Genomic DNA, 27159 nt, shown 5'->3' with positions numbered 1-27159 from the left:
GGGCGCGGGCACGTGCGTCACCCGGCCCCCGCGGAGGCGGGGGGAGGAGGAGGAGGAGGAGGAGGAGGAGGAGGAGGAGGAGGAGGAGGAGGAGGAGGAGGGGGACCGCCCCCCCGTGCCCTCCCCGCCCGGCGGCCCTCCCTCCGCGCCTGCGCCCCGCCGAGAGCCCGCGCCCCACCCCCACCCCGGCCCGGCCCGGGCCGGCCCGGCCGCCTCGCCGAGCGGCCGGCACTGAGCGTGCGCGGGGGCAGCGGGCTGCCATTGGGGGCGGGGAGGGGGGCGCACGTGCCACCGCCCGCCCCTCCCGCCGCGGGGCGGGGCGCGGGGAGGCACGCGCTGGCCCTGCCCTTCTCCTCCCCCGGGCGGTGTCACGCGGGAGGGGGAGGGGCAGGGTGCCGCGAGGACACGGGCAGCGAGAGGGCGGGCCGCGGCGCGCGCCACCTCCCCCTTATGTAAGCGCGGCGGCGGAAGCGCCCGAGCAACGCCGAAGGCGGCCGAAGGCCCGGTGGGGGGGGTCGGGGGCTCTGCTGCGGGGCCGCTGCGGCGGCGCGGTGCCTCCGGCGTGGGGTTCTCCCGCAGGCACCGCCGGCCTCGGCCGGGGGCCGCTGTTAGGGAGCGGGAGGGCAGGCCGGAGAGGGCTCTGCTGCCCGCCTGAGACCCCGCTGCGGCGGGCACTGCCGAGCGGCTGGAGGTGCTTGGTGGGAGCAGGTGTCCGGCAGTACCGCCGCCGCCGGGGCCCGTGCTGCCGGCTCCGCCCTGGGTCCGGCCGTGGGACCCGCGCAGGCCTGCCCGGGGGGGCTTCTCCTTCGCGTGTAACTCCGCTCTTCCCAAGTAGCGTCAGGGAAAGTGCCTGAAGGCCCGGCCGGAGGGGGCAGGGCGATGCAGTAGCCTCCGCTCGCCGCGGTTCTCGAAGACGGTTTTTCCCCCAGGGCACGGGCCGGTGCCACACGGTGTGCTGCCGCGGGCACAGCCGCCCTTTTTGCTAGGGGCGCCTCAGGCAAGCGGCACACCTGGCGTGGTGGAGCCCGTGGACAGGCCGGTGTTTCCATGCTGGTGAGCTGGGGCTCGCAGTCCGTTTGTTTTTTTTCAAGCTCTCTGCATGTTACATGGCAGTTCCATTCCATGCCATCACCCTTTCTTTCAGGACGCAAAAGTAACACTGATGCATTCGTTATGTGTCATCAAGAACAAAAAAGTAGAGCTTAAAATGGAGGGGGTTTTCATCTTTTTTCATTTCTTCACTGTTGGCAGGCAGATCCTCAAGAACCTATGGAGATTATGTTACATAAGGGAATGGGGAGTCCTGCCCTCCACACTGAACGCACCAATTTAAAAGCGAAACAACAAATGTTAAAATGCATGTTATGGTGATCATAACTGTAATAGACTAACCGTGCATACAGCATTATAATTTTACATCCCATGCCCTTAACCACTGGTAGCCACCAAAAAAAAACATACACTACATTTGCTTGGCAGGGGGAAGCTCAGAAGTAAATGTTTCCTTTCCAGGCTGTTATTGTGAAGCTAGCTAATGTTAACATTTATATAAGACAGCAACACGAGATGATGATTTGACAGCAAAGAACTGCAAAACAAATAAATCCAGCACACAGGCTACGTGACCAAATGGAGAAGTAAAGGAAATTTAAAGGACATCTTCAAGAAATACCAGATTCTCGGACCAAACCCTGACCTATTTAGAAAGTGCTCGGAGTTCTGACCTGCAGGATGTTGTTAGTGGGTGCTTTGGTACTCTTGTTTTCCAACACATCTCACTATTTCAGCAACTCAGAATGTGGCCGCAGACACACCAGTCCTCTAAAAAGCTGTTAAGCTTAAGAGGGGTAAAGTAACAAATGATGATTTCATGGTTTCTGGAAATAACACATACCAAGAGGCTTTCTCATGAAAAATACTGTTTTCCTTTATTAATCTTATTCAAAAGCACACCCAGAAAGATGCATATTAATGGCAGAGCCTGCAAGCTCTTGCAGAAACAATTACAGGTAATACAATAACTACAAAGAGACAATCATTCAGGTTAAAGTTCTTATTCTGCATTTGTGCAACAAAGCATCAGTAAGCGTATGTAGCCATGCTGGAGTCTGAAAATGAGCAATTCCTTGCTCCTTTATTTGCTGTTTCTTAGGCTGACACATGGCGAGTTTTATCTTGAAATTGCAGTTACCAGCTGCAGTGGTGCCTTTATCCAAAAGTGGCCATAAAAACACACACATATTGTGCTTCAGGAGGTGTCTGCAAATGACGAAACCCTTAATCACCTTCATAAAGCACTCCGATGGGTATTCCTGTAAGAGAGGGGTGTGACGCTGCCTAATGGGCGTTACGTGGGGAGAAGACCTTGTTTTGTTCAGGGTGAGCCCAGTGTTACTGGGCTGGACAAGGAAGTTTTCACTTGACAGAGAAGAAGGTTGCCCAATGATGAGAGTGCAAAGAACGAGGAAGCAGGCTGGTCTCAGCACTCTGTGGGGACCTTCCCTTCACCAACCTCGATTACTGCAACAAACTTAGTTTTTTTGGAAAAGAAAGAAGTTGCGACCTTAAGCATGCAAAGCAAAGCTCACCATTTAATAAGCACTTTGTCTACTGCCAGAAACAACATCCTTTTGTTGTTGTAATTTATTTCAGAATAAGGTGTGTTGGTGATACAGTCTGCTGTAGGTACTCCTTCAGCAGGTGGGGAATACCGACTTCATCTGTTGCAAAAAAGAAGCATAACCAGCTCCACCTCCCTCTTGTTCTAATCTGCTCTCTGACATCTTTTCTCTTTCCAAGCTTTCTTTCCAACTATACTAAACAATATTTAAATGTGACACAGCAAAAGTTCAGAAAAGCCAAAGACCACACACTGTAAGGGTTACAAAACCACTTTTAGTAAGTATTCTTTGCAGAAACTTGTGGAGCTTTTATATGACAGTCTTATTAAATGCCATTTAGAAACAAAACATGCAATACCAACTTTGAATACAAATAAATAAATGAAGCAAGTGTCAAGCCCAACCCAAAGCAAGCTCATTATTCACAGCAAGAAGTTGACACCTGAAGAGACCTGGGGCCATAGCACTTTCATTCCTCAGCTCCCAACCAGGAAAACATGCCAACATGAAATATGGGGTGCAGGGCGTCTTGTAATAAGCAACCTCATGTTCATGTGCTTGGCCCCTTGGATGCGCTCTGACTGCCGAAAGCAGGCAAGGCAGCAGTGCCACAGGGCTGGGGAGGGCTGAAGAACTAGCGCTGGAGCAGCAAGTGGCTCTGGAGACCCAGACTTGGGTCAAGGACCGAGGACGGTGATGAAGAACCAGTGGAAAGGCAATGAGAAGTAAGCAGGTAGGGTCAATGAAGCTTAAGAAAGGAGCAGGGTCACTGGAACACATTGGCCATTCTCAGGCTGTTCTAATCATCCCTAACCCAGCGCTGCTTCTCTGTGATCATCTCCCTGCTGTCTCACTGATGTACAGACACTGTCATATTCCCCCTTGGCCCACGCTCTAGGTTGCACCCGTCCTACCATCCCCTCAGCAGCTGGAGCAAGCCAGTTCATCCTTCAAGCCATGCCCAAACAAAATCTTTGCACCTTAATCTCCACCAAAATGTGCCCTGCCCTATTGAGCACAACCCTTGACAAACACAGCTTCCAACCTCTACACCCAGCAAGCCCCACTGGCTGCCCCCAGCCCCGTACCTGGACTCCAGCAAAGACCTTGGAAACACAGTCAGGAGGGTGGGGGCTGGCAGGGGTGGAGGACTCCAGCACTCAGAGGTACAGGCCCATATGTAAAGCGCATCAGGTCTGTAGACACGAAAGTCAAGGTTGGGGACTGGGGCATGAAGGACTAAAGAGCACACCACCTCTTTCTTTGCTCCTCAGGGCAAGCCTGGGTGCTGGTACTCACCAAGGCAGAAGGCTTGGGGTTATGTTTGAAGGGGTGTTGGCTGATAGTTTATGGTTAAGGCTGGAATCAGGCTTCGGGGGAAAAAGGGCTGAAAGTGTAGGATTATTCCTGAATAATGTGAGGATTGAAGAGATATTATAAGGTCTGGTGCCCAGTTCTTATCATTCTGGGACAGGGCTGCAAAGGCACTTGAGCTAACCAAATCAAATCACTTCCTGTGAGGTCTGGAGGGACAATGGATGTGCTCAACCTTAAGTTTGGAGTTAGTTATTGCCATGGGTGGGCAGCAGAGGCTAGAGAAAATGTCAGGAATAGGGAGTAGATCTTAGTACTGAGGAACTAGAACAATAGGAAAATTATACAGTCCCCTAGAACTACAATACATGCTTATGCACATGGCTTATAATTAGCTATGGGTGAGGTATGGCTCTCTGTTGTATGGGCCAGTATAGAGTTGGGAGCATAGTGGGGTTTGGGTCACAGTGCTAAGTACAGGTCACGTTAGCCAAGGCCATTGCTAGCGGTTGAGCGTGGGAATTTTCCTGTGGTTAAAGTTACTGTTACAGTTGCTGTTACAGATCAAAAAAAGCAGGGTGTATGCAATTCATTTCACCCTGCATGCTCTACAGAATACATCTATAAGGCAGAACATCTTCTGATCTCCCAAAAGACAACCTTTGCCATACAGCATCCTTCACCCACAAGTCTGTTATTGTCTAGGCATTCCCAGATCTTCAGCAAGGTTTATGGTGGGCTGAGGGCTGGTATCACCAGGGAAAAAATGGTTTATCAGTGGCCCTAGGATGCTGGGCTATGATTACAGGTAAGGGTCTTAGCAAGCAACCTGTTCTTGCTTGCTAAGTCAAGGTTGCTTGCTAAGTCAAGGACATGACTACCAGCACTCTGCTCAGCAGCAGAGAAGAGGGTGTGGGAGAAGAGAGCACTCACCATTGCAAAATAAAAGCGTCCACAGCCCATGCCTGGCCTCATGCATCTCTCAAAGCACATGCCATACACTGTACATGGCATAAAGGGAAGATAAAGAAGGGGGAGTGTGGCAGGGAGGTTTCCAGCAGGGAGAAAGTGAAATTTTCTGGGACTTCTGTGTCAGCTCTGAGTACTGGCTGAACCACATACATGTATCCACAAATATGCCTACTTGTCTCTTGGGAGGAGGGGGAGAACTCACAACCATCACTCAGAGGCCAGTGGCTCTCACCCAGCAGCACACGGCTGGTTGAACTAATAGCAGAGATGATACTCAGCAGCCAAAGAGATCACCCAGCAGTAACTGAGACTAGGGAGAATCAGAAAGAAAAATCAGACATTTATGGACCTTTCCAGAATAACAAAAATAATCAGATAAATTGTTGGGAAAACATGGGGGCAGAGGTAGTTTTCAAATGTTCGGCCATTTCTTCATTGTATTTTTGTACATTTTGGCAAAGCACTCATTTTTAAAATTAATTGCTTATTTTCACATCAAGAAGCTTAAGGCTGCCAAAAAGCAAAGCTCCAGACTAGAAAAGCATTCCAGTTCTCTGCATGAAACTGCCTGAAGTATACCCAGAATTGGCAATATGATCTTTGCATCTGCAGAGAAAATACTGAGTCATGTTGTCAGCCCACACACATCTAACAAAAATAAAAGCAGCCCAATGATTCAAGATTCACCCACTCGTCATTTAGAGAAAACACAAGTCATTCAGTCATGCCTTATGCTTCAGAGACCTTTAGAAAACACCCAGTGTAGGGAACATTCGCCCACATCGTTCCCACACACCATTTCGAACCAGCGATGTCATCTGTAACTCGTGGGTCTGGGTGACGTTTGGTTCAGCATCCTTGGAGGAAGTTGCTGAGGCTTAAAGGTTTCTGCTGAAAATGCGACATGATAGCTGCAGCCTCAGCAACGCTGAAATGGTGTGCATGGCCTGAATCCCTGAAGGAGGCAGGGAAGTGTCCTGTGCTTCATTGCATGAAAGGTCTGACAAACTTAAGCCATAGTTTGTATAAGATGCTACCGTACTCTTCATTCAAGGGTTAATCCTGTACTGAAGCATTAGCTCTCCCCATGCTGAGCTCCCCAATCACTTGGCATACATTAGACCAGGAAGTATTTGCACAAACATCAAGGTTTGGGGAATTACCCAGGAAATCCTCCTCCTTTTACCCCTTCCCACATTATTGTCCCCTAGCAAGAAAAAGCAGGTTCCTGCATTTCACCCAGCTGCTGGCAATCTCTCTTCCTCCTTCAGTGCTAAAAGCTGCTTGAAGTATTAACGGCTGAACGTGGATGTGCGGCAGCCAGCCCAGCTCATGACGGAGCAGGAGACGTCACTGCACGAAGGACACAGAGTTACACGGTCTCTGTGGTGCTGAAAGCAGCGCTGGAAACTTGTCAGGAGCCCAAAGGCCAGAGCTAATTTGTATTTTCTTTTACACAGCATGATTTCAATCAGAGCAAAAAGCACCCGGTTGTGGTTTATGTACAGAGTGTTACAAGTAGAGACAAGTTAACAGAACAACTAGGGGCAGGATGCACTCCAAGGGTAGCTCAGGGAGGAACGTTAGACAGGGAAAGGAACAGCAGGCAAGTCTCCTACACCCAATTTATCAGCATCTCCTTGATTCTTCAGGAAGGCCATGAGCTACGAAGCAAGAGGCTAAGAAACAACATCATCAAAATGCTGTGATTGCCTAATTGTCTTTATAAGAAGGAAGAAGAAGAAAAGAATAAAAGAGACTTGCAAAAAGTTTGAGGACAATCTTATTTGAAAAAGCTCTTCCCAGAAGTTCTGGATGTGTCACCAAGTAAAACATGGCATTCAAGAAACCCGTCTCACTTGCAGCCAATATTTGATGGCAGTCAAGTCCGGGTGACCTCTAACATAAGCTGCTCTGGCTTCAGCTGCAAACAGGTGTGTGCGAGTTCCCCTTTAGAACCGGTTTTCTGCCTCGCTGAGAGCAGACAGCGCAAAGGGCTGGCACAGCCCCGAGCACCGCTCTTCCCAACGCAGGCTCCCCTCCAGCACCCTTTCCACGCTGTGATAGCCGGAGAGCAGGAGTTGCAAGCCAGGTACTCATTCAGTCACCTCACCCCAACCAGGATCACAGCCATGCCCCCTTCCCAGGACACAGCACTGGGGTGCACCCTTGCATGCTGCCAAAAGGCACCAGAGAGGGAGCAGAACAGGAGGCTAACAGGAGAGTAAATATACCTTGACATTTCTTCATTTGTTTGTTTTGTAGTTCCAGTAGTTTACTGGAAACCATGAGGTGGGGTTTGATGCCTGGAGAAAGTCCTTGTTTTCAGCCTTCCTATCTTTAGTTGCTGGGAATAAATGCTCCTTTCCCCCTCAGTTCAGCTTTATTCCTTGACAGCTAAGAAAAAGAAAAACAAAACCAAAAATAAAATTAAAAAAACCCCAATAAATAAAACCTTGCACTTTTGCTCTGGAGCATGGTATTGTTGCATGGTGTTGTTCAATGTATAGTTCAGGACGGGATGAACTGCATGTTAGAGATATAAAAGGAAAGCTGTCAGACAAGCTCATCTGTAGGTTCCTTCATTCAGTCCAACAAACCCGACTACGGAGCTTTATCCCACCAGCTAGCCCTTTCTATTGTAGCCCCTGAAAGCAGCACCCTCTCTGCTCTTATCCCTCCTCCATGTGCTCCTTCAACCCCCTCCCCCATGCACATTTGTCCCCCTGACTCAAACAGCTCCCCAAGGAGTTCAGGCACTACCGATGCTTGGGGATGGGGAAAAGGGAAGACAGAGTCGGCTGAATGGGCAGACAATCCTATTTGCACCCCAGCATGTACAATCCGGGTCTTTGTCAGCATGATGGACACTCCGTCCCGTTTGTTTTCCTTCCCTGGTATTACCATATGCACCCTTTTCACGTGAGCACTATCAAATGCTGTACCTGAATCAGCCTTTTTGAGACAGAAGCTGACTGCTGCCTGGCTAATATCTGTCCACCACCTGTGTATTTACTTTGTTCAAAAATTATAGCCAGTCATAAAATCTAGAGTAAAATCTACAGCTGCCATTTAAAAAAAAAAAGGCACCAAAAAGGCTTTTCTGTGCTGGATTTCTGATGCCAGTTAAGGCACTGGGTGGAAGTGTTTTCACTTGCATGAGCAGCCCGTTGTGACTGGAGCACAATTGCTCCTGCACTTCGGGGCGTGTGTTTGGGAAGCTGCCTGCCTGCCTGCCTTCCCTGTGCAGCCTCATGCTGCAGGGACACGCACTGATGCGCAGGTGTCAGCTGGTCCCACCTGGCATCACCCTGGACGGACAGACACCCAGGACGGGAAGGACATCGGGGCAAAGGTGCAAAGTGCTTTTGCGGCTCGGGGTGGCGGTGGCAGCCGCCAGAGTGGCACCAGCAGGGCCCCAGGCCTGGCAGACAATAGCTCTCTCCCTGCTCTCTCTCCCTCCCAGCCGCATCTGTAGTCCCCAAGACGGAGGAGTCTCATGAATCAAGTCAAACACCCAGTGACAGGCTGGAGAAATCCATTAATATGCACCCGCCGCAGCACGTCGCCAGCTCCCTGCCTCGCACGCCGCTCACCTGCCTGTCTCACCCCTGGCAGGCAGCGCGGGAACAAAGGAGCAGGGGAGGACAGCACCGAAGCGGAGGGAGGCAGCAGCTGGAGACAAAGCTAATTCTCTGGCCGCCATGGGTGTGAGGAATGCTCCCGCTCGCCCTATTGTCTGGGGTCCTTTGTGCTTCTCCACCCCACCAGTCCCCAACTGCACAGGCAGAAATATTGGGAGCAGGACAGAAACGGCTTTGTTGGAGGAAGCCCTCGCGTGCGAAAAGCCTCCTGCCCTGGCCCTGCCGTACGTGCCTGTCTGGCACACGGCTGTGCCCCTGCTGCCCCAGAGCGCAGGTAGGGAGCAGGGGGCTGCGCACAGGCAGATGCACCCCAGGGGGTTGTTATTCTAAACCTACAGGGCACCTGGCGGCCCCCTCCTGAGGGTCGCCTGCTCCTTCCAGAGATTTGGCCCTGCGACACCTGTGGGAGATGAGGAATGGTCACCTGGTCCTGCGGGGGGGGAGCAGTAGGGCTGCCCTCCCCCCACACCACCGATACAGGGCCAGCAAGCCCTGCTAGGCTGCATTAGGGAGCAGATCTGGCAGCAATGACTGGTGTACACTGAGCACCCACCACGCTCCACCGCATCCCTCCCGGCCTCAGGAGTGGCACAGATGCCTCTGCCAAACCTCTGCTGCTTTGTCAAGTGGCAGCCGTGGCCCGCTCTGTGCGAGCCACATCTGTGGCTGCAGCATTACAGCCCCTCAGGTCCTGCAGGGCTGGTGGCAGGACCCAGGTTCCCCTGTTTCAGGGCAGAACCATTAACTGCCAAGCCCCTGGGGGTCAGTCCCCAGCTGCAGCACACTGCTTGCCTCTTCTCCCACCACCCCTGCAAGCTGGCATTGGAGGCACCAGATGAAGAGAAGCCGGGTCCTTCCAATGTAGGGAGCAGGGTGACCCTGTGACACCCGTGCCACCGCCCAAGGGACTACAATGCTGCCTGGCCCCACGGCAGCTGCAGCACATAGGCCAGCTCTAGCAAGCAACCACAGAGAGGTACTGCTCGTCCAGGCATGGCACACTGGCTCACGTAGTCCCTGCCCTGGCCACCCTCAGCTGTCTCATACCTCCCCATTGGCACTGCTTGCACAAGCAACCTTAGCCACACACAGAAACAACAGCAAGGTGGGTATCCTTCAGACAATACGACCAATGGGACATAAGCAAAGAAATAAAGATAAGGTCCAAACCCAAGGGAAAAGCTTGCTCCTGAGGGTGGCACCTGGGACCACAAAGGAGCTCCGGCACGTGCCCGCTTCACTGCCAGGAGGCAGTGCCAGGCGCTCCGGAGCAGAGAACGACAGGGTCCAGGAATGAGCCAGGCAACTCACTGTATGGAGGCTGCTGATGGAGCCTGAAGTGTCTATAAGGGTGACTATATGGGTGAGTATAAGGGACAGGAATGGTAAGGAGGCAGCTGTACACATACAGTTAAAGAGAGCATTTGTCAGTTTTTTGCTGGAAAAACGGCTTCTGGCATTTTCTGGTACTAAGAAGTGCACATCGAAGAGGAAGGCTGTATCCAAAGTTCAGTTTCTCTTCCTATTTGTTGTTGTATTTGGTGTAGTTAAAATAAATTCTATGTAATTGTTGCAAAAAAAGCTCCTAGGGCCATCAACAAGAAGGTCTCCAAACAAGCCTTGTTCAGGAATACGTTTTTGCTAAACTGTAAAATTCCTACTTTAGGAAAAAAAAACCAAACCCAAAAGTAGAAACCATGATATCTAAACAGCATTGCTTCCTTCTTTGGGTTTTGCACTTCACAGTGAAGCTTCAGCAGCTCTTGTAAAGTATACTTGTGCTTTATAAGCAGGAATCATACTGAGTTCAGTGGACAGGAGATTCCCAGCAACTACTAAGTCTCAGAAGCAAGGCAGTCATTCCCAAAGCCACCAACTAAGAAAAGACTTCAACGGCAGATAAAGCAAAAAGCCATATAAAGCAAAAGGCCTTTAACTTGGGCTATGAAAAGTCAGAGAAAAGAGAAAGACTGGAGGTGGACAGTGCGTCGGTGGCAGAGCTCCCGGCCTCTCTTCTCCATGGCTCTTCCATGACACCTCCCTGCTTCCCCGGGCAGATGGGGACATGGCAGCTCTGCTCCCCCGAGCCTCGGGCCTGCACCATGCTGCAGTTCCTGCACAGCCACATTTCAGCAGCTGGTTGCACCAGCCCAGAGCTGAATTAAAGTGACTAAGAGAGCCGTCCTGGCATCCAAGCTGGAGAGGCTGCCTGAGTTAATGAAGCCGATGCAAATGGGATGGGGTGTAACGAGGTGCCTCTGACTGAAAAGCAGGGAACTTCCCCCAGGCTGCCTTCAGCTCCTGCAGAGCACTTGGGTCAGTTTGTAACTTATTAACGCCAACACTCGCACGATCAAAGTTCAGCACATGTTTAGTTGCTCTTCTGGAACAGCGGACTTGAAAAGCCTATCACGCAGGTTTCCTAGGAATAAAAGAGATGTCCACAGAAAACATCCCCTACTCCATCTGCCCAGAGACCTCCACTGCACCGCTGTGCGTTTGGGTCGTGAGACAGCGTTCATTCACCACCCGGCACCTGAGGAGCCGGCTCTGCCCAGCTGCTCGCCCATCTCCATCAGGCCACGGCTCCCTCCTCTCACCGTGAACAACCTTTGCACCCCAGCAAAGCCTGAGAGGGTCCCTGGGTTTAGGAGGGAATTCTCTGCCAGGAAGGCAGATTTATTTGCTTTCTGGTGAGATGAGTGTGCTGTTGGCACACGCACTGCATGTTGTGTGTCCCCTGCAGCTGGAACTTAACCCTAATCTAAATTACACCTCCAGTGCCCTAATTTAAAGAAGTGTTCAATAGACTATGCAACTCGGAAAATGAATTGCTTTGCCACTGGACAAGCAGAGATGGGTAATGGAGTCAGCGTTGCACCTCAGCATCAGATGAGAGCAGTGAGAGTCGTGTGCAAGGGGACCACTGTGATTCCTGCAGCCAGTCTATTGTCAAGCCATTAAGCCCACTCAAGCCAGGTCACCTCCAAAAGAAACTTCAAGATCCCAGGGGTGATTTTCTGTCCGCTGCCTGCTGTGCTGACCACTGCTCCCGAGGAGCCGTTCCTTCAGAGGCAGAGGAAGGGAGAGCAGCCCTGGCAGACGTGGACATGGTCACCCCACTGGTGGGCAGAAAACACCCCACTGGAGGCAGCGAGGGCACGTGCAAAGGAGCTCCATGAAAGGCACAGAGGAAAGAAGAATCTTATGAACCAAAGCAGAAAGGAAGGTGAGAGCCCATCACTGATAAAACCAGAAAGAGAAGCGCTGATGGATGGCACTGCAAATGTAGTCTTTCATAGGTTTCACTGGGCAGGGTAACACCAGAAAGAAAATCAAAGCAACAGAGAAGCTGAGCAGGTGGCATGCTTTGAATCCTGGGTGGCCTGGGATCAGCACTACTTACCCCAGCATACGCCTGTTGCAGCAACCAAGTTGCCCAGTGAAAAGGGGTCACACAGAAATTATAACCACCTCCCCAGCAGCGGAGCAGCCAAACACCCGCTGCTACCCCCAGCTTCCCTGCAGGCTCACAAGCAAAAGAGCCAAACATGTTTCATTTACTTTGCAGCTGCTGCCCAAACCAGTGTGGTAACTGCGCTGGACCTGATACCCAAGAAGCAAACCTACACTGACTTAAAGGATGATGCAAAAGCATGCTTGCTTGCTTATCCAAACCTGTAGATGTCCAGAGAGCATATAGCTCTCTGGTTTAAAGTATTTTCATTTGGATACTTTATAATGAACAGTATCTGTGAATTATTCTTTGTAAGTATCTGTGCTCCCTGAAGGTCAGAGTTAAGAACGTCCAAGTAAAGTTACTGGAAACATTCCTCATTTCTGAGCATTTTATTGGAGTGATCAGTGATTTATCAACCACTTCTGGCACCGGCTGTGAACATGCAACTATTGCTTACTCTGACCCACAGAGTGCCACTATTTTAGCCCTATTAGAAGCAAGATGTTCGTTGCTATTCAGATGGTACCAGCGCCTATTGCCAGACCTGCAAGGACACACCATTTGCCACCTTTTAATCAAAGGCCAGGTTTTGAGGGAATGAAGTTCAGAGCTGATTTCTTACTGTGTATTGAAAGGCATCACTGAAAAATTCACTACATTCCCAAGTGTACTTCGTGTCTGGTGGGAGCAGGCATCCCTTCTCCCTCATGTCTGCAGAAGCAAATACAATTGAAGAAAGGAACAAAGTTCCACTTCTGCAGACACTTACCAGAAGAAATAGTGCATTTTGGCCATCACAATAATTTGTTTTCCCTGCAAAGACATAAAGTCCCTGCTGCTCAGTGACTGAGGAGGAGGGAAAGGGAAACCTTGACTGCAAAGAGGAACCCAGTCTCTGGGAAACAGGCAAAGAGGATGCTGTTAAACATTTCAGGAAACACTAGGGGAAAGATGGGGACAACCAGAAGCTTTGAAAGTTTTGATTTCGCCAAGATAATGAACTGCCTGTTCTAACTAGAGGAGAAATAGCCTGTAAGGCCTCTCTCCTGGAGAGGTTTCCCCTACAGCATTCAGCACTGTAAAGGGCTGTAGAGGAGGGAACACTCTTGGCTGGATTAATATACAAGGTAAAATTATTTTTTTTTTCCCCGGAGGAATTAAACTAGACTCATGTCCTTGCTTCCCTGGCGTTGATAAAGAGTGTTTGAAACCCTCCTGCTTGCACAAGCAGGGCAGGAGCATCTCCTGCTCCAGGAGCACAGGCGCTGCCAAGCCCAGGACCACCCCAGGAACTGGGGAATTGCCCAAGCAGCGTCTTTGTGGGAGAACTTAAATACTTCAGATTCCCTTTTCAACCAGGCTGCTTAAGCTTTGGATCTGTTTTTGTTAAAGCCTTCTTATTTTAATTAAGAAAGTCCTTGTTGAAATGCAGTACCCTGCCCCTTTGGTTACCATTAACATGTGTCTGCTGAGATCACCAGCAAGCCTTCAAGATGCAGCAAGGCTGAACTTCAGTAGTTCTCAAGGAGTAATAAAAACCCTTTAAATGTAGCATGGGAGAAAGATCATAGCCTCAGCAAACGGAGGATCCAAAAAACCCTGAGAAACTCACATTCTGGGTCAATAGCAGCCTCACGAAGCACAGGAAGGGGAGTGCAAAGCTCTGTCTTGGGATGGTATAACAGCAGGCATCAGCGCAGGCTGGGAACAGGCTGGCTGAGTAGTCACCCAGCTGAAAGGGACCCGGGAGTTACAGGCATGCCAGGCTGTGAGAGTTAGCAGTGTGCTCGCATCACAAACACCACAAACCGCAGAGCGGGCAATGTCAGAGGCAGTGTGGCCAGCAGGCCAAGGGGAGGTGATAATTCAACACTGCTAAGGCTGCACCTGGAACTGAGCTGGAACAGTGGGCTACATCAATATTATAAGCCCCAGAGCAGAGTTAGGGCTTCCTGGAAAATCCATTCATTTTGATTATCAGGTGAGAGAAAAAAAAAAAAAGGAGGAAAACAAAAAACACCCCGGAAGTGACAATTTCCTCCCAGTTCCCCTGTCTATAAATGGCCCTACATGACCACATTTAGGATGCGTATCTGAGAAAGCAAGAATCTCTTCTAAAGAAAAGTTTCTTGTAGGAAGAAGACTTGAAAAAGGGAACCAAGCTCTGTGCTGTTCAGAGCACAAGGCCGCGCTGCTGGCACCCTCCCTGCCTGCAGGATGTAAGGAAAGGACAGAAGCGGGGGGGGGTTAAATATCAAACAGATTGCTGACAACCTTCCTGCTCTCCTACAACCCTAGAGCATCACAGCAGGATTCATTTGAGGTGGCATGGACTAATAGGTGGTTTTGACAGGGTAAGGTGGAGAAGATCAAATAGGAGAAAATACAGCTGCACTGAACTGGCTGCGAAATCCTTGATACCCTTTGGAGAAACGCATTGCTTTTAGCCGCCGGGTGCCCACCACCAGTGCAAGCCCAGTAGGTAAATAGACACAGGCGGTGTTTGCAGCAGAAAGCTTAACCAGAAAATAATTTTATCTGTCCGGAGCAGGCGCCTGCCTGGGGCAGCTGGGAGACCTCTCTAGCAATCAAACACTGACACCACTTAAGGTCTAACCTGCTCATGTTGCCTACTGCTTCTGTGCTCTTACAGCTCCTGTGCTGGCTGGGGGCTGGTTTTCACTGCTGGAAACAGAGACATCCATCTGCATTGACCAAAAAGGAGTGTTCAGCAACAACTATTAAAGGCAACTGCTGCCCAAGCAGCACCAACAAGCATTTGGCCTGGCCAGGCTGAAAATATTACAGTTCAAGTAGGCAAGACCCCCTGCTTAGTCCAAGGGGAACAGCCCTCAGTTCAACAATTTGGGCACTTCCACATAGCCTGTAAATCTCAGTTGCTTGACTGCTGCTCATGGATATTTATCCTCCCCTCTCTTCTCGCCTCACATCCCTCTGTGAGCATGCTGTCCCTCCAGCAGAGAACAAAGTTTTTTTCTGGAGAACATCAGTAGTTCCCCACAAGACCTCCCAGACACCAGAGGTGATGGACAGCAAGATAGCCAAGCCTAATCCCCACATGCTACGTGGGTTTTTTAAATCCTATTCCCTTCCTTTTACAGTTTAAGTGGGAGAGACTCAGGCTAGATCTCAGTCTCCATCTGCAGCCTGGGATTATGATCTGAAGCATAATATTTCTTTATGAGCAAATTATCACCGAGACTTCAATGCGCTGTTGGCCTTTTAAAAAACTAAGTGTTTAGTATTTTTATTTCTTTCTGCTTTGCAGTTTATGGCTCCCATAAATCAGGTGACAGGCTGTGGTGCAGAGGGCTGATCTGATCTGTGGGAATGAGAAAACAGGCAGGAGAAGGGAACACCGGCTGAGTCCTTAACCAGGGGATTTCTGCTCCCTGCTGTAAGCATCCCCATGGGAGAGGCAGGGTGCTGCCCACCTGAGGCAACGCTAACACCATGCCAGCCCTTTCTTCTCTGACGCTAGGTTAAAAAAAAATCTTATTTCTTCTATGCTGCATCATGTACTTGTAAAACATGAAAAACAACTTCTTTCTTTCACAGGAGCAAGAGCAGTGATAAATCCATTAACAGTTCACAAACTGTTCCATCAGTACAGGAATTAGAGCTATGCGGGGACAGACACAAGCAAAGCACTGACCCACTACACTGGTAAACCAACCCAACTGGTTGTTGTAAACCAACAATCAAATCTGACCCAATGTATTGCTGATCTAGAGGTCTTACCTTGTAGCAAATGAAGGATGCTGCCATGGTTAAAAGACTACTTCAGAGTCAAAACTTGGTGTTGAACTCCCAAGTCTCGCAAGTCAAAGACTAACTTTTCAAGGACATTTAATTACTCAGAGATACACCAAAGGCTGTGCTATGAAGCATCCCAGCAAGCGACCCATCAGGGAAACCTCCTCCCTCCTTCTCTGTGCTTCCAAATATTATTAAAAAAGTCTGTCCTGTAGTCAGCCTACTCCCTGTCAGGGAAATGGGATCCATCAGCCTTCCTTTCCCTGCCCCTTGCCCCTGTCTTGTGCATTTGGACTCTAAATACTTCAGGTCAGATGCTTTCCTATATGCATGTGTGTGCCTGTTTAACACCTTGCCAAGCAGGCCACCGTTTTCACAAAGACCTTAAGGCTCAAAAGACAAATAATATATAATATTGCAAGAAATTGCTTGGATTTGAGCTTGCAGGGTTTTTGGTGCTAGTTTTATTGCCAGCCGTACTGCTTTGTTCATTGATAAGAACTGGTCTTTCTCCCTACTCTTTCAGTGCTGCCTCGCCAGGGGACACATCGGTACAAGTACTTTGTCCTCCACTGCCTGGAGGATGGGAGCACAGGCAGCTTGCTGCTGTTTCAAGGGATGGTGTGTAGAGCAGGGCGAGAGGACTTCTGCAAAGTCGAGCCCTGACGTTCCTTCTCCTGGTTTGCATAAGCCCAGGAGGTGACATAAGTTCACACAGCAACCCTCCCTTGAATACTCCCACTGTCCCAATCCTTCCTTTGGCATTTCCAAAGCTGGAAACCACCACCGGTCAATCATTGGAAGTCCCACGGACACTTTGTCTACTGAGGCAAAAAGCAATGCCTATCATTGCCCTGCTTTCGAGTGGCTGCCTGTAGCCCAGCTCCCACCACTGGTCCTGCACTCAACCAGGAAGGTTTCACCTGCTACGGAAGGCTGTATAGGAGGCAGGTGATGCTGCCACCCTCAGCAGGAACCCATCTTCTTGGTGGGTGCTGGCAGCTCCGGGCTGTGCACCCAGACTGCTGTCAAAGCTGTGTTACTGACTGGGTAGCCAAGTGCCAATAAGCACAAAGGTGTGGGGGTATGTAATTTTATACGTGTTTTACCAACATTTAAATGCACAGAAGAGTCCCATCCCGCCCCATAACCTGTACACAGGATTGTATGAAAGGTACAGGGAGGAAGTTAATTGAGCGTGCATAAATTCACCTAATAACAGAGCTGGCAAGAGTCTGAGGCGCATGCCTCGGCCCCAGCCCCGGCCGGGCACCTGGCCCTGCCAGCCGGCTCAGTCCTGCTCCGCAGCGGGGAAAATGGCCCCGCTTCCAGCTGGAGCTGAGGAACAGAGGGGAATGTGGCCCAAAGCGCAGCCCTTGCACAGGCCTCAAAGCGCCTGGGAACCTCTAATCCACATGAAGAGCACGCTGGATTCGGGGAGGATGGGGACAATGGTAATTTCAGTCCCTTCCAAGAGTTCACAGAGCAATCTGCAGAGCACACTGATTTACCAGCTGGGAAAGGGAAGGAGGGCAGGCAGGCTCAGGGTGGGGATCCCAAAGAGCATGGCCCCTTCCCAGGGCTCTCGGCCAGCACCCTCGGGAAGGACATGGTCGCTGTTTCTCCTGTTTGGCAATGCTTGAGAGCAGAACATGCAGATGCCCTTGGAAAGGCCAGCGGAGAGGGCCCTCCACGAGCAGCAGTGGGGCCCCTGGGCCAGGTCCCTGCCCTGAACTCCCACCCTGCTGATAGCCAGGGAGAAGCCCCCTGACAGGTTGTGGCACGTAAAACCATACGAACAAGCAGCTAACCATACCGAGGTAGCAGGGGTCTGACTGCCGACACTAAACCACACAAGTTGTTCCAGTAAATCTGAGATCAGATGATAAGCAGCAAGCGGTTAACAGTGGGAGGACATACACACATCCACCCACCCACAGTCATCAGTACACGACTTGGTGTGACAACTGGAGCCAGGCTGTGACATTAAGGACTCCCAGTTGGAGAGTGCAGGCAAGACAGAGCCCTGCCAGCAGCTCACCCCCATGGCTGGGGCTCTCACTGGAAGTAACAGGATTAGCAGAGAGAAGAGAAAGCTTCCAGGCTGACACGGAGTAGGCAAAGTACCTAAGAAGTTCAAGCCATGCTTTTAAGTGAGTTTTAGAGCATTAGAGAATCTCTTCATCAATACTAAGAATCCAGTATTTAAATAAAAATAAAAAAAAGGAAAAAAGTAGCAGGAACCCGCTGTCTCCCCAGGGAAAACGTGTGCTGCACAGAGCAACTCCCAAACACAGACACCAGTCTTGTCCTCCCAAAACCCGGCTGTAAAGCTAACAACTCTTGCACTATTAAAGTGTCAGATAAGACAAACAAAAGTGCCAGCAAGACTCCTGGAGCTTCAATATGCTCTGGGATCACTTGGACACATCAGGTTTTACTTTGAAGGTATCAAGGTCTAGGAGTGTTAAGGCCAGAGGTAAACGTTATCAGGAGTTGCTCTGCCCTCCTTCAGGAACTACAGCTGACAGCTGCAGAAGGACAGGCAGGAGGCAATGGCACCCATTTCAGAAAGCCACTTACTCTCTCCTGCAAAAGAGTTCAGGGAAGTGCAAAATTCACTGCGTGCCTCCGAAAGTCATGCAACTGCTCTCAGAGCTGCAAACGTGCATCTTGTTTCTGATGCAATATTTTCGCCATTTTCCCCTCCAGTCTCCAAGCTGGCTGTGGCTGCCCCTGACGGGCAGGAGAGCTGCCTGCTGCAGAACGTTTTGCCCCCAGATGGGTGCTGGCAGCCTGGAGCCTCTCACCACCCAAGAGCACCTCTCCCCCCCACTGAGTGGGGTGGCACGTTAGGATAGAAAAAAAAAAAAAAATGACCTAAAGCAAACTAAAAGCCCAGGGAAAGTGCGAGGAGGCAGGATGTCATTGCCAGAGCTGGAATTTGGCCTGGGTGCCATGGAGATGAAACACGGCAGATGGTTAAGGTGTACACGGGAAGCGTGCACGCAGCACCTGACTACAGATTTAAGACCAATTAATACAACAAAAGAGAAAACTTGACAAGGAAGCCAGAGACCTACAAAATGAATAAGTGAACCATGAAAAGAGGAGGCGCACTCATCCAAAAAAAAAAAAAAAAAAAAAAAAAAAAAGCAGCAGAGGGTACAATACCTACAGAGCCATGAATAAACTGAAGTTGGAACAGATGGAGACAGAAACAAACCACCGTGTGTATTAGTTGGCTACCAAGTAAAAGAGCTGGCATGGGGAAAGAGCTTCCCCACAATTCAGGGTGAGAACAATAGGCTCTGGTTCTGCAGCAACCCCTTCCCGAGGTGCTCAATGTCCTTCGTATGGCTTAATTTAAGGCTCACAAGCTGCAGCACTCTCAGATACAAAATCCTAACAAACGACTGCGAAAGCATATTCTTTTAAATAATAAACCACGTGTCTCCAATTAAAAAAGCCCAGGCACTATGCAGCAGAGACAGAAGCCTTGCCTGGCAGCCCGTCACACCGTAACAGACACCAACTACATGGCCCTGCCTTGGACCCGACCCGAAACAGATCAGGGGACAACAAACAAGGGCTTTCCAATGGACAGCGACTGCCCTGGAGTGGCCGCAGCCGTAGCTAGCTGGGTAAATAGTAAACCCTGGTGCTACCTTGGAGGCACAGAGGTGACCTTTATCTTTGCAGGCGAGAGCGGCTTCACACACAAACGTTTCCATTGAATTTTATGTCATCGCCTGTGAACTGAAGCCCTGACCAGGTCAGAGATGAGAAAACAAGCAAGGAGACAAGCCAACACACCAAGGGAATGGCAGCAGGGAGAGGTTAGTGTCATGCAATTAAGCACAACGAGAGAAACCCCTCCCTATAAGCGCATTTAAAATCGCAGCCACAAAGACGAGGAGGCAAGCATCCCAAGGAGCACAGGGTGCTGGTTTCCCAACAGTCACCCTTGCTCCAGCCTGAGGGCGGCTGTGGGAAGGCTGAGCCCGGGCAGCAGCAGCCCCCTCCTCAAGCCGGACTGGCAGGAACGGGTGCTTAGCTCCAGGTCTGCAAACACAGGACTGTCCTACCACTCTGTCTGTGATGTAAATCCCAAAGATAAACAAGTCCAGCTCTGCAGACAACATTTATCACCCGCTTTAAAGCGGGCGGCTGGGGGCTAAGCCCCCTGAGAGGCATCCCCCACCCATGGCAAGCTCAGCCTGGAAGCAACAAGCTTTTCATGGCATTAAGTCCTACCTTGAAGCCAACTGGCCAAAACTTAACTGACTTCAAAGAAAGAGGGTTTTTGCAGAGCGGTGTGCTCCCTGAAACCCCTGCCTGCAAAGGCCCTTCTTTTTGTCGGTGGTCTGGGCAGACCCTGGAGCACCGCTGGTTTGTACGGCAGCAGGCGTGCTCGTGCATCAGCTGCTCCGCTTCTTGCAGCACTGAGGAGACACCAGAGCATTTCCCCCCCACCACAACCAAGTTTACAAACCAGTGCTGGCTAAGAGGCAGCACCTGCAGTGAGCTCAAGCTATAAAAAACCCTCCCCCAAATCTCTACCCCCACCTGATTCCCTCTGTGGCTTTAAGCAAATCACATAACTTTTCCTCTTTAGTTTCTGCACCTGGGAAAGAGTAATATTTACCTACCCCAGAAGGGTGTTGAGAGGATTAGTTAATGTTTGCCCAGCATTTTAAAGGATAAAATATTCTGTATTAATTCCTAGCTGCTGAAAAGACTGATATGTATGGCTCTCATTAGCTCCAGTGGAAGATTTTTGCTTGAGTTGGGCTTTACCACTTCAGAAAAGTAGAAGCAAGACGATGTGATATTAACATTTCAAAAAGTGCCTGCAGCATGCGCTGCAAAACCTCCTCTTTTTTGACTACCGCCAGCCTCCTGCTCCGCTGCCTGGGTTGCGGAGGTGCACCTGCACCTGTTAAACATTAAAGCAATGCAAACTCAACACGGGTCCCTGGGGCTGTGCCAGCCGCACTGGGTAACCCCCTCGGAGGGGGTCCCTTTGCAGGCCCTCATGACGGGCAGCTGGCCTCACCTGCGAGATGTCCTCTCATTGATGAGAAGCAGCCGTTGCACTGGGATTGCCCTTCTGCTCGGATTTATCAGCCTCGCCTAGCTCTTATTTGGAAAACAGGAGCCAGCACAGGTTTTCTTGCCCTGATGACTGAGCCATAGGTGAGGTCTGTGTAGCGCCGTGTCTCTGTGCTGGCGGGTGCGTGGGGCGGGTGGGCATCCCCTGCGCGCTGCCATGCCACTGCTCAGGCTGTTTCCCCTGCGACCTGGTACCGGGCAGAAAGAAAAAGCCGTCGATAAGAACTGGGCTCTGGCAGAGCACCGGGCAGCCTCCGCACCCCTTACAACCCAGGGCACACACAGCACTAGGGAAAATATATCTCTGCACACCCCACAAGTCAACCCACGTACTGCTCAGGCCCTTTACCTTCCCAGCAAGGCACCAGCGCCACCGCAACGTCATTGTTCCCTCCCTGTTCTCTGGGCACCTCATTTCAGAGAGTGAGGACAGCGAGGTGCCACCTCTGCATGGCGTTGCACCCTCGGGCTCGTTTCCCTTGGCTGTTTCCCATCACAGCTCTCCCCAGTGCTGGTGTCCCACAGGTGATGGGTGCCCACCCCATCCAGCGGCTCCGCTCTCGCGGACAGCGAGTGGAAATGCCAGCAGCCCCCGTGGGTTCCCAGGACGGAAGCAGCAGAGGAAAGGGACTAGCTTCAGCCCACAGGGTCTGTGGCTTGCTGGGCTAAGCAAGCTGCACCGGTCAGGGCTGTGGGCACAGCAGCCAGCGAGCTCCCACCTCCTGCCAACGCTGCGGCTGTCCCCACAGCCTGTGGGTACGCCCACCCCCAAAAGCAGTATGGCAGGGCTGAGCCCGCGGCAGTGAGCAGCAGGGACAGGGGCACACAGAGCCTGCCAGAAAGGGATTTCGTTTTAACTGCTGGTTTACTGCTGGCAGAAGTATATGGCTGTACAATAAGGGAACGGATGGAGGAAGGTGTTTGAAAATCAAGCTAACCCACCCCCAGATGCATGAAAGAAAAATGCCACCAAAGCAGTCCCCCACTGGCCCCACAGTTTCGGGGAAGGGGAAGCAGTTTTGAAGCCCAGGAACAATGGGGCGACCTTTCCCTCCTTTCTTCTGGCCAAGGTAAAAGACCTCCCTGTGGAGGTGTCCACACTGGGGAAGCCGCTGAATGAGAAGCCCCAGACCAATAAAGCGTCCCTTTGTGCCTGCAAACACCATGTCCAATGCGCTTCCCAACCTCCATCGCTCCTGCCTGCTGGCAGCGCCAGCGAATCTCAGCCCTCAGCAGCAGGTCACGGTGCAAATCCCTGACCATGGGCCGTGGCACGGCCGTGCTGGAGCGGAGAGCTGCCTGCCGGCGCTGCGCCCTGCACTGCCCTTGCTTGCGTGGTGGGGCAGCTCAGGGGGCTCCGTTTTCCGTTCTGGAGGAGACAGCCTACCGCCGTAACTCTGCTTCTCCCATCTTGCCTGGCAAGGACAGCAGGCGGAGGCCGAGACACCACAGACGGCTGCTAAGCAAAATCAGAAGCACAGACCAAAACATGACTAATTTCTAACACATCACAGCCTGGGAGTCATTTTGTTTGTGAGCCTAAATCGCTCTCTGCTGCTTTCATACCGGCTTGTTTCAAGGGTGAGTAAGCAGACAGTGGCAGACATGACTTTTATTATTCCCAGAGCTTTGAAGCTGTACCATTTCACTGTGGTTAGCTGACTGCGTCAGCCGTTTGTAGTGGCACATTTCGAAGAACTCAGCAATGATGCATAGGTAGCCAGACTGAGCTGAGCTGGAGCTCAGCATATTCCATTGGCGGTGTTTCGTGGTGACTCATTACTTGCCCACCCTCTATTATTCATTGTTTTTATCGCATCATTTTATTCAATATTCTCAACAACTTCCAAGAAGGCCCTTTCACAGACAGAGGTCAAGGGCAAAGAAAACAGCTTCAAGCTGTAATTGAACCCCCTTTCTGTTAAATTAGCAGTGCACAAGTTAAAGTGGATTTTGTGATTAATATCCTCGAAGACTAAAGAACGCCACCTGAAGAGGGAGAAATATGGAAAAACTGTTCTATCTACAACAGTGTGAGCATTTCATGTATTTATAAATGTGTATGTACTCATACATATGCAAAAGGGTAAACACAGAGATATGCATCTCAGATGGGAAAGTGAAACTTCGTGCATTTCATAATGACTCATTTAAAACAGCTTATTACGTAGATATTTTTAAAATTTAAAAATACAGCACACATATGCACATTTTTGAGAGAGAATTGTGTGTTTTATTTGCATCCCAGGTTAAACTGCTATGGCACACTTTTTCCTGCTGCTCCAGAGTCCCACATTTCTCATCTGTATTTCTACATTCAACCACTTTAGCTTGAATGGCTGAACATCAAGAAGATTCTTTACATAACATGAAGCAGCACAGTTCGAAAGCAAGTCGCATTTTTAGCGACAAAAGCTACGTCAGCTTCAGCACAAACATGAACCCTTTGTCAATCAGAGGCATCACAGCCAGTTCCCAGGAAAAGGTGGCACCACGAACACCAAAGTCTAAGCAAAAGCTCTGGATTGTGATGGTGGGGTTATTTACACAGACCAGTTCAAATTCTACTTTTAATTCCAGTGCTAAAAGTTTAGGGCTCAAGATAAATCACTCTCTCCCCTTGAAAGGGGTTGATTGCATTTATGGCTCATTTCAGAGCCCAAGGGCCCAGGCCGAGATGAAAGGCTGGGGCAGAGCGGGGCGATGCCCCACATCCCGCGCGGCAGAGGGCAAGAGCTCCGGCAGTGGGGAGAGGAACTGTCAGATTCGGTTCCCAGCAGTGCTCAGCCCTCTTGGGTAACCTCAGATGTGTCATTTAGCCTCCCTCTGACTCAGTTCCTCATTTGTACTGTGGAAATAACACGACTTCTTTATTTCGTAGGAGTTTTGGGCAGACAGCTATCTTTGAATTCACTATCGGAACCTGCTCAAGAAGCGTAACTAAAATAGAGATCAGTTACGATTTAAAGAAATGACACAAGCAGGGGCTGGGAGGAAGGAACGAGATGTACAGTACAAATGCAGGGCGCTCTCCGAACGGAGCTGATTTCTCGTAGCACCTCAGGGTACATTCAGAGGGAGAGCCTTGGCTCCCCGTACAGCATGGAAAATTCCAGGGACCAGACAGTTCCCCCTAAGAGTTAGGGCTCGCTTTGTCAATGCGGTTTCCCTTCTCTCCCTACCACACTCAAACGGGCTCGGCCGTGAGCTGAAGCACAGGAGAGGTGACGGATGCTGGGTTGGGATCCCGACGGGGTTCCCACTCCCCTGGAACTCCTTGGGTCCCTTCGGAGTCTCCTCAGTGCCTTTGCCTCCTGGCTGTGAAGGACCAGCTGCGTGGCTCCCGCATCCCTGAGGGGGGCTGCTCAGTCGCCTGGGGAGGGACACAAAAGATGGGACACCCCCCCCCCCCCCCAAACCTGGTGCACCTCTGCCCCCGCCCCGCAGACCACCGAGTTCCCACTGGATGGGCATTCGAACCCCTGGGCCACGCCAGACTTTTGAAATGGCGCTTGGTTTGGCATGTCAGAAGGCCACGTGATCCAGATTCTTCTACCAAACTGTGAAGCAGGTGCAAGGGCAGGTCCCAGCCCTGTTACACTGGCGAGGTCAGCAAGCTCTGTGGCTGCCACCTAGGGCGAGCGGCACAGGGCTGCCTGGGCCAGCGTGCCTTGCCTGCTTGTGCTCTGCGTCACCACCCCATCACACAGATGTGGTAACTACTGCAGAGGAACGTGCACGGCCGGATGGGATTTGAAGACAAACGACCTTGTGGCCCTGCCCCAACACAAGCGTTTGCTCCAGGTGCCACACGGCTGACCCCAGCCCCCTTCCTCTTCGGCACGTATCGGTGGGGGAGCCAGGGGAGGTAACAATACTTCTCTTTTTTTCACAGGAGACAAAGCTGTGGAAGACACCGATTCCCATGGCAACAAAAGCAGAGAAGAAGTGTCCCAAGATGTGATTTGCTGTCACCATACCCACCTCGCGGCAGATAAGGACAAGCAATAGCTCTGAAAGGAACTGTTTCCATGGGACCCTTCCCAGCAAGCCCACGCGATGACAGCCCAACCGTCAGCCACAGCTTTTGGTGTCAAACAGGTCTGACTGGTAGAGAGCAATGCTGTTTCCCATAGAGAACGCTGCCTGTGTCTCCTCCTCTGGTGAGGAACAGTGCCCTCCTGGCTCCCCTCAGAGCCTGCCTAACCCCAACAAGCCACGCTGCTGCTGCTAATCCACTTACCCAGGCAATTACACTGGGACAGCAGCCTGCAGAGAGCCACGCTCAACTTCGTCCCGGGTTTTTTTTATCCATTGAGTGCTTCCTTCAGCTACGTTGAAAGCTCCTCACAGAGCACACGTTTATGCCCTGGTAGCGTGTGCCATGTAAGTGCATTTCCTTCCGACACTTTCATTTATCATACTTCTCCCCTCCCAACCCTGCCCCTTCAGTTCCCCGGGGAAAGTTAGTGAATTTATGCAGGAACAAAGTCACCTTGAGCTTTAATCCACTCCCCAGCAGAAGGAGTATGTTTGTTGGCAATCACATCCACCCACTCTGCAACTGCATTACAATGCTCACTTTGTTAGCACAGAAAATACTGGCTCCTTTTCTAGTCTTGGAGACAAGCTACCACAGGGGCTGGACCAAAGCAAATGGACTGAGGACAGAAGAGGGAGGAATCTGGTCCTGTACATTCAGAACTGAACAGGTAAACTGAGGTGAAACAGCAGAAGCAGGAAGAAAAGAGCAAATCAGGCAAAACGAGTCCTTCTCTTACGATAAACCCTCCAAAACAACTCCCTGCTTGCTTCCTGTGTAAGAAGTGAAGGCAGTTGAGAAAACTGCAGTCAACAAAGTCACAAAAGACAGGCAGGGATCCTCATCCAACTGATAGCAAAACAGCAGCCAAAGCAAGTGGCAAAGTACAGCAGAACCAGGCACATAAAGCAATCTGGATTTTGCCATCTGGGAGCAAAGGCCAGATTCCCTCAGAGCGAGGGTGGCACCCAGCTGCCGGGGCCGTGGCTCCGTGTTCCCTCAGCACCTTCCTCCGTCCCTCAGGGAAACCAGCCCTGATGCTGCCTGAGCACAGAGGGCCAACGCAGTGTTTAAAAACAGGCCTGGGAGTTCCGGTAGCCCCAAACAGCATCACAGATGTGCACAGAAACAAAACTAAGCAGCAAGAGCCACCTCCAGCAGAAACTCTACCAGCCCTGCACACGTGCTCACCTGACGTTTTGGAGGCGTGCACTAGTTCAGAAGCCACTTGTGCTGGTGCAGTGCTGACACGCCTGCTATTGCAGGCAGGGCTCCCACCTTTGCCTCTCCCCCCGTGTAACGGCTCCTTTGCATTCAACAGCAGGAACCGCAGCTGCCTGTTGCGGTCTGCCTTACTTGTTGCCGTGCCTTGCTAAGCAGTCCTGGGATGAACCTGCTTCTGACTGGAAAAAATGAAATATTAATATTCCCAGAAGGATGCAAGAGTTACAGCAGAGGGCAAGGAGGCTGAAGAGGAGGTGAATGGATAGTTGAGCCAGTCCCGATGAAACTGCCTCTCGGATACTCCCATCCTTCCGGCTGAACAGCACGGTCAGCTATTACCCAACTGCTTTGTCATCTTTGGCACTCGCTGCAGGCAAGCACCAGCTTTTGTCAGCCTGGTGCAGCTTTGCCCTGCCGCGCACCCCAGAGCGGATGAGTGAGTTTCTAGAAACTGGTCCCACCTGACAAACCGTAGAAAGGGTGAGGATGTCGGTCTCTGGGTATACGCATCCTCTTGAGCTAGTGTTGGAATCCAGGAACCTGGAGAAATCAGCCCATCGTGAATACCCAATGCTTTGCTTACCACAGGATAAGGAAAGATTTAAACAGCACATCCAAGTAATCTCATCCTTATCCGCTGTCATTCCACTGGTACGCTCTGGATTACATTGTTACTTGTGCAGCCCACAAGGATGAGAAGTGGTGGCGTACGGATTTGCTATCCTTCACAAATGAGCAAGAACACCAACGGACACAGACTTCACCAATTCACCTACAGGTCCATCAACTGCCACCAGTGCTTTAAAAACTGTTCCAAAACAAGACAGGTTATCCCCAAATAGCTTACCTGGGCTTCTGTAATCTCAGCAGAAATCTTCCTTCTCCTGGCAGTAAGCTTAAACCTAACGAGAGCATCACACAGCTGGCTACCCGCTCCCGCGCCCCGGGAGCACGTCCTGGTTTGCCCACTGCATTTGTTTTCATAGGCAC

At 50.9% G+C, this 27159-nt stretch overlaps 1 long non-coding RNA gene across 1 annotated transcript; it reads right to left on the bottom strand.

Moving 5' to 3' along the window:
* Positions 1–1902: 1902 nt before the first annotated feature.
* Positions 1903–20291, bottom strand: LOC129736153 (uncharacterized). The gene is made up of 2 exons (XR_008732376.1): positions 20046–20291; positions 1903–7304 (listed from the first exon to the last, which is right to left on the bottom strand). It is a non-coding gene; the product is annotated as an uncharacterized LOC129736153 (long non-coding RNA).
* Positions 20292–27159: the final 6868 nt, after the last annotated feature.

The sequence above is a fragment of the Falco cherrug genome, chromosome 5 (genome assembly GCF_023634085.1).
Source record: "Falco cherrug isolate bFalChe1 chromosome 5, bFalChe1.pri, whole genome shotgun sequence".
Lineage (NCBI taxonomy): Eukaryota > Metazoa > Chordata > Aves > Falconiformes > Falconidae > Falco > Falco cherrug.
This window is presented reverse-complemented; position numbering and strand designations above follow the sequence as displayed.